Consider the following 7,500-nt stretch of genomic DNA (forward strand, 5'->3'; position numbering starts at 1 on the left):
TAAATAAATTAAAAAACCTTATATTGTTGCTTGTTCATGTATGCTTAGTTTCATCGAACTAAGGAAGAATTTATTTTACATTTCTTTAAGAAGGTCCTATGTTCTGAAAAAGTATAAGGAACCATCTGAGAATCAAAACCTATAAAACACTTGAACATTATTGTACATGTCTGCAAACTTTACACTTGTCTAGTATCTAGATGTTGCATAATCATCTGAGAAGCAAAGTCTCAAGAAAAAACACTTAACATTTTTTGTGCAAACTTTATAACTAGATGCTGCTGTGTTATGAAAAGAGTATAATGCAGCTTTTGAGATGCAAAGTGTAAAAAACACTATCATTTTGTATGCAAACTTTACAACTACGGTAGATGCCGCCATGTTATGAAAAAGCATTATGAACCAATTGAGAGGCTAAGTCTAAAAACACTATAACATTTTGTATGCAACCTTTAGAACTTAGAACCACTGTAGATGCTGCTATGTTATGAAAAAGCATTATGAACCATTTGAGAGGCCAAGTCTAAAAAACACTGTAAAATTTTGTACGCAAACGTTAGAACTTAAGGTATTCTCTCACCAGTATTTTCAACACGAAATATATATAATGTATCAATAAATCGATTATTTTATTCAGTATCTTTAAAACTTTGTTCACTCTATTCAGAGTCACTTTGGATGGCAATTGTCTCTGTCTCCTATGAGAGCGTGGTATGTGTCTATGTTGCCTTTTCACTTGCCTTTAATTACCACTTCTATGCATAATAGAGACTGGTGTTGAATGCTTTTCCTCCTCTTCCTCCAGCTCCTCCACTGAGTGTTCGCGTCCTGGTGCAGGCTCAGTGTCTGCTAAAGCCCAGGCTACATTATGCCTGGGCATTTGCCTCTCTGATGGCACACCCTCAACTCTCGGTACACAAGGCCTCAGGTCCTCTTGCTGGCTATTGTTTATCCGCTGCTGGAGTCGTTCGATCAGTACACTTGCCCTTTTCGACCTCCAGATTGGACGACGGACCACCCACTTGCCTTTGTTCACTCCAACACCATTCTCCTCATCACTGACATAATCATAATTCAGTGACTGCAATAATTCCTTTTCTTGGTCACTTGAAACCTTTAACCGTGCATTAAACAGCTGGGAGTAAAGAAGAAATAATTATTAAGTGTAAGTTATCAGTATTATTGCATGCTTAGTAACAGTTATTTATTCAAATTATTCATTTCAGTTCCTAGCACTTTTCACACAATGAGAGCAGTTATATTTCTGAGGGAAGTCTGTACTAGACATTTTAATAATAATAATAATGGGTAATTCCACGGTAATTGAGACATACACTTGTAAAAATTAGCATTCACTTAAAGGACAGTATAACTGTATATCTAGACTCATTATAAGATAGATTGTTATGAAATTGTACTTTTTGGTTGTCAGCGGAATGATTTCATGGCATAAATTATCATTAATTAATCAAGTCAGCCTGTTTGGCTGTCACAGAGGGGACATGCACAAATGACCATGGTAAATCTCTCTTGAGAGGAAATCTAGTAAAAATTGTCAGGACATTTACTTATTTACTTAGACTGTTTAAGTTAATGATTTCTCCCTGATTTTGTCTGAAGAAAGAGATCAAAGCCTATGTCCAAAATTGAATTGTCCCCTCTGTGACAAAAATAGGGATAAAAATTATTATCTCTTCAAAGCAATTGGTAATAATTGTACAAAATTCTGTTAACAGTTGAAGTATGGGCTGACAAACTTACAAGGTGTGGAGGAGTTCTTCTATTTCTCTTTTCTTAGGATAGGTGTGAAAACTTTCAATGTCACGGAGGGGATCTTTTTGTCACAGAGGGGACTTTGTGTCACAGAGGGGACTGTTCTGTCACAGAGGGGACATTTTTTGTGAACAAAAAATTGTCACGGAGGGGATCTTTTTGTCACAGAGGGGACTTTTTTGACACGGAAGGGACCTTACTGTCCAGAACGGACATATATTTTTTGGAGGAAGAATTATTATTTTGAAAGAGAAATTACTGCTATTGAAGATAAACTGTTTTAATCATCCATAATCTCCTCACATAAAGAACAATAATACTTAACTTAGCCAAAATGTGCAGTTAATCAGTGGAAATATTGGATTGATTAAGTTCTCATGAATTATTCGTAATAAAGAGCAGTTGTTGAGCAGTTCAAAATGAGTTCAAGCAAAGAGAGGACAAAGAAATACTGTACAGGGAAAGACTGAGGGAAAATGAAGAAAAGTATGAGGTGGTTAAAAAGAAGGACAGGGAAAGAAAGAAAAAGGATTATTTGAAGAAGAAAGCCAATCAGCCTGAAGTTTTGAGAGCCAAGGAAAGAGAGAAGAAAAGAAGGCAAAGGAAAAAAAATAGCAGACTTGATCAAGAAAACAGGCAAAACTTGTAGTCAAGTAAGCCCTCAGACGTTTGGAAAAGCACTCAGTAGAGCAAAGAAGCACCTGCTAAAATGCCCTGAAAGAAAAGAGCAAGTGTTAGCAACGATTGTTCAAGATCTTTCCCCAAGAAAACGGAAGGCGGTCGTGGATTTGTGTGACAACAACTTTAAGCGAAGAAAAGAGTACAGCAAGGACAGAAAGAAAAGATGTGATGCTCTCACTGATGATGAGATACAACAGTTGCAGAATTTCTATTTAAGAGAGGACATCAGCAGAATGCTTCCAGGGAAGAAAGATTATGTGTCTGTCAAACTAGTTGATGGTAAAAGGGAACACAGGCAAAAGAGGTTGCTAATATTGTTTAACATTGGAGAAGTGCATGAGCTTTTCAAGGAAGAAAGCAATGTTCAGATTGGCAAATCCAAGTTTGCAGAACTCCGGCCACCCCATGGCAGGTCATACCATCATCTGCATTTGACCGTGAAGTATGCATTTGTAAGTATCATGGAGTTCAGGTAGGGAGGTATTACGCAGTTGACTATGTAACCAACTTCTATTTTGGAAGAGTGAATTCTGTAGCAGACAGCTTTGTTGAAGTTAAATTCTTGCACAGCAAAGGCTCCACCACCTATGACTGGCCAAGAACTGATAATGTGGACAGGGTACACTGTAGTTGCATTTTTTATGGTCCTGTCTTACTTGTGGGCAATCACCCTTCTACTATTTCAACTCAGCGTGAGGTTGAGAAAGTGCACCTTTTCATTAGAAAGCAGCACAAACTTTAAGCAGTGCATGCTAATAAAGAAACTTGGAAGAGTGGTAACATGAAACTGTCTGAAAAATATGCTGGAAGTAATCTTGTACAAAATTTTATCACATTAGCCATTGCTAGTAAAACTACACCATTCATACAAGTCATGTTTGTAAACAACATGGAAGATCTGCATAGGTCCATAAGTTTATATTCTACTAGCATGGTAAAATGTACACTGACATTTGCTTTCATAGAACAGTGTACATCATATACAATTGACTGTCTGGCAAGTTATGTTCAGAAGTTGTTCTTGCCTTTTTTGATGTATGGCACTTTCATTCAATGAACAACTTACATTCAAAATCATCTTACATGATTGTACTGGTAGTTACATCTGTACATGCATAAATGAGGTCAATACTTTCAGGAAAAAAAATTATCACCTCAATTCTGTGTTCAGGCATTGTTGAGAGAGAGAGACTTAAATTATTGATGTTTCTGAGCTGTTCGTATTTTCAGATTATACAAGACTTTATAAGACTTCATGGAAGTTGCAGATTGGAAAGTGTCTTGTTTTTGTTAGGACAAGGTCTTAATGAGCCTTTTACAGTACAGTGTTGTCTTTTTCAATTGTCTAGCTTGTTAGAACCTAATATTTCTAAATAAAATAAAACAAAAATAATCAGAAAGTTACCCTGTTTGAGAAGGAATGCATTATTAAAAGAGTGTGCAACATTTTTACAGATACATGTATATATAATACACCTCAAGAAGGTTTTGGTTATAACACTAGACAAGTCTAGTATCATTGTTTTACTTAAACACTTTGCTACAGAGAAGATTGCAGGGTGGCTATTAATGACCGCTATCTATTAGACAAGAGGTACCCTCCGTTACAGTCCCCTCTGTGACAATAACCGTGATCATTCATTATTATCTGTGCTGTATCAGAGAGCAAGAATGTCTTTTCCATCAATGCAGTTTAATTGTTGATTAACATAAAAATCAAATGTGCACTTAAGTGTTGTTGCTGCCGGTTTACATTCGCAGGATTTTTAGCCTAGTTTTTAAATTTCAATTTTCTTTGGTTTTCTGGTCCCCTCCGTGACAGATTGAATAAAGCACTAAATCTTGCCAGATGTGACAGAAATAATTTTGAAAGGATTTGATAAAGAAGAGTCATCAGTTTTTTAATCATTACAAGTCCACAGTGAACTAAACTAAATTTGGCAAAAGGAGCTATTTATGGTATTGTTTTCTGAGATGTCCCCTCCGTGGCATGCAAAATATTGTGGAATTACCCTAATAATAATAATACTGACTAAAAAAGTAATTTCTGAAAGAAAGACACCTAAGGGATGTTCTCACAATACAGAGAGTTGTGTAGTCTAGCATTTAATATTAGTACTACATTGTTTGTTTCCTACAATGCACTATCAAATTTACTGAAAACCCTGATAAAGGGCGTTCAAGGACAACCATGAAATGGCCCTTGCAAATAGCCACATGGTACAAATCTGTCATGCTGAAGAGCAAGTACATGTTACACACAGGTCAGAACAAAACAGGAAAAGTTCATTAATACCCAAAAATGTAGCTTGCTCTCAGCAAAGTGGATTTTGTACCAAGTGATTGTTACATCTACATGTAGTTGCCAAAAACTCTTGTCTAATACCAGCTAACCATGTCCATGTAAAGAGCTAACAATTCATCTGCCTTACAGGGCAAGTCTTAGGTGTCTCCTTTGAGAGAGTTGACTGTTTTATTGAACGATCAGTCAAATGATCTTTTGTAAAATTTAACGTGCAAGCACATACAAAATATGCCTGATGTACATGCACTCCAGACTAAATTAAATGATATTCTTATTGAGAAAAATGTATAATTTACCCTTTTCCTTCTTGAACGTACCGGTAATTTGTTAATTAAAGCCAAAAAGCTGGGTTAAAGGTCAAACTATTTCACGGACTATATAAACACTTGAAATGGCAGACGTCAGTTGCACTTTGCCAAGTCGTAAGCAGCACCTTTTAAAAATGTCATGCTCATTTCAAACAGTCACATTAAATAAGTATGTTAAAGGTGATTACTTTTTTGCGCCAATAGCATGAGTAGGATGGCCTGTCAATCATTGACCCATTTTGGGAAAAGTATTTGAACATCACTCCATGACATCACTCCATAAGAAAATGCAAAATATAATTTTATGCCCAGTGAATGTGATATTTTGCAGCAATATAAACATAGTTACATGTAAAGCATACTGGAAGACGTACAATTATGTCTCTAATTGTGGACAAAAGTTATTGTATCTACTTGTTTTCAACATTACTCCATTGAAACCATGTAGACATAGTAGTTAATTAGATACATTATTTCAATTTAAGCTCTCTTTAAGCTACAGTAATACGAGCAACAGAAATTTCCAACTTGTCTCGCAACATTGCTGCGAAATGCAATGTCGCGTGTTTTACATCCCACGCACAACCTGTCTCGCAAAAAAAATTGTGTTGCAAGTTGCTGCAGCGTGTTGCAGAAAGTAGAGGTCCGTTCTACTTTCTGCAACAAAATCAACACAATTTTTTTGTTGCGGGACAGGTTGTGCATGGGATTGTTCTAATGGTTATGTAAATAATGGTGAAGTAAGTGGTACATGTACAACTACATTTGCCATTGACATATTTACATGTTTACCAAATTTGAATACTTAACATACAGTATACATGTAAGCATGTTACACATTGGTGTGGGTTTGTTGTTGAATTTAAGAAGAAAACAGTGTATGAATTTCAAAAGTCCTTAAAGACCTGATTCCTGAGGCCTTCACTTGTCGTTCAGTTCAGCATGTCGAAGTTCAGTGGCATTTCGTATTTCCAATAACATGTAGTCGGTAGTTGTGGTCTTTGCAAAGTTTTATGTAAGTGTGAAATCAGATGATCTTCAGCAAAATTAACGATGCATAATTTATCATACACAGTTTAACTCGGGTGAGTTTCACAGCAATTTTGATGTTTCAATTAATCTCTCAAAAGTGACAGCTATGTTGATCAATTGTTCATTCAAATAGGAAGGTTAATTTGTTAGTGGATCTTAATTTTTAACTCTTGGTTCAGCCTTTTACTTTTCAATAAAAAACCAATGTGTCTTTGTTTTAATATGCTAATGAGGGACGAGACTCTAAAACAAAGGATTCCGTGTATAATACGCAACTCAATTTTTGGAGCTGTTTTAGTGGGAAAAAAAGTGCATATTGTACACAGGGAAATATGGTATTGGCTGAATGTCTTTTTAGCTAACAGTGGAATAAAACATTGACGTACACGACAGGTAAATTTGTAAGCCTTAATTGCTTATTTTATTCTGACTTGTTTATGATCTCAGCTATTTACTTTAGCTTTTTTGTAAATAAACCCCTTCAGGCAGGCTGCTGGTGTATGCCTGTTATACATTCATGTATACTGTAGTATAGAGGGTTTTCACATGACGTTATGGCGGCCATGTTGGTGTTCCAAAACAAAGGAATGGCAGCCATGATGGTGTACCAAACTAATCCTCTGGGATTTGAACTCTATTTTTATGCAAATACATTCTTTTGTTTCAGTAATCCAATATGGCTTCTGGTCACGTGAGTGAAAACGCACCATAACATGAGTATCTCAGAAGAACTGCTGTCAGGTCACCCTGACTGTCTGTACTATACATGCACCTGTAGACACCTATCTATGATGCAGATAATGGTGTATATTTACATCTGCATACATAAACATGTGGAAAGACAGCATGTGCATAAGAAAAGAAATTTGTCATTTTCACAATCATCCTAGCTTATTACTGTTTTTATTGTTATTGTAGGGAATTGATGAAAATGGAATTGATAACGAAACTGGAGATGATGGTCTTGAGTATGGTGAAGAAGACCAATCTGATGAAGCAAGTACATGTAGCTCAGCTGGCCAGTATGAAGTGTCGTCAGAATCAAAAGTCCTTGTTTTGTTCCTTTTTCTTTGGCAAACACTTTATAAAGTTTCTGATCATGGAATGCTAAATCTGTTGAAATTATTAAGACTTTTTATTACAATGATTGGTAATGTGGCAAAGGTCGAGTCTGTTGTTAAATTTGCACAAAGTTTACCACAGACACTTTATATGGCCAAATCATACATTGGACTTGGACAAGATGAGTTTGAGAAATTTGTTGCCTGTCCAAAGTGCTGTACATTGTACAAAACTGAGGAATGTACTGTAAGGAAAACCAATGGCTGGGTTGTTTCAAAGAAATGTGACAATGTCCGATTTCTGAATCATCTCCAGAGAAACCGAAGGAAGCAATGTGGT

At 36.1% G+C, this 7,500-nt stretch overlaps 1 protein-coding gene across 2 annotated transcripts in view; it reads left to right on the forward strand.

Annotated features, from left to right (window-relative positions):
* Positions 1 to 7,500, forward strand: part of LOC137999722 (thiol S-methyltransferase TMT1A-like) — a 37,692-nt gene that overhangs the window by 10,969 nt on the left and 19,223 nt on the right. For both annotated transcript variants that reach the window (XM_068845586.1, XM_068845585.1), the window contains one exon: positions 7,018 to 7,500. This exon is cut by the window's right edge and continues 601 nt beyond it. The gene's annotated coding sequence lies outside the window, so the exon portion shown is untranslated. The remainder of the gene's footprint in view (positions 1 to 7,017) is intronic.

The sequence above is a fragment of the Montipora foliosa genome, chromosome 4, assembly GCF_036669935.1.
Source record: "Montipora foliosa isolate CH-2021 chromosome 4, ASM3666993v2, whole genome shotgun sequence".
NCBI classification, from domain to species: domain Eukaryota; kingdom Metazoa; phylum Cnidaria; class Anthozoa; order Scleractinia; family Acroporidae; genus Montipora; species Montipora foliosa.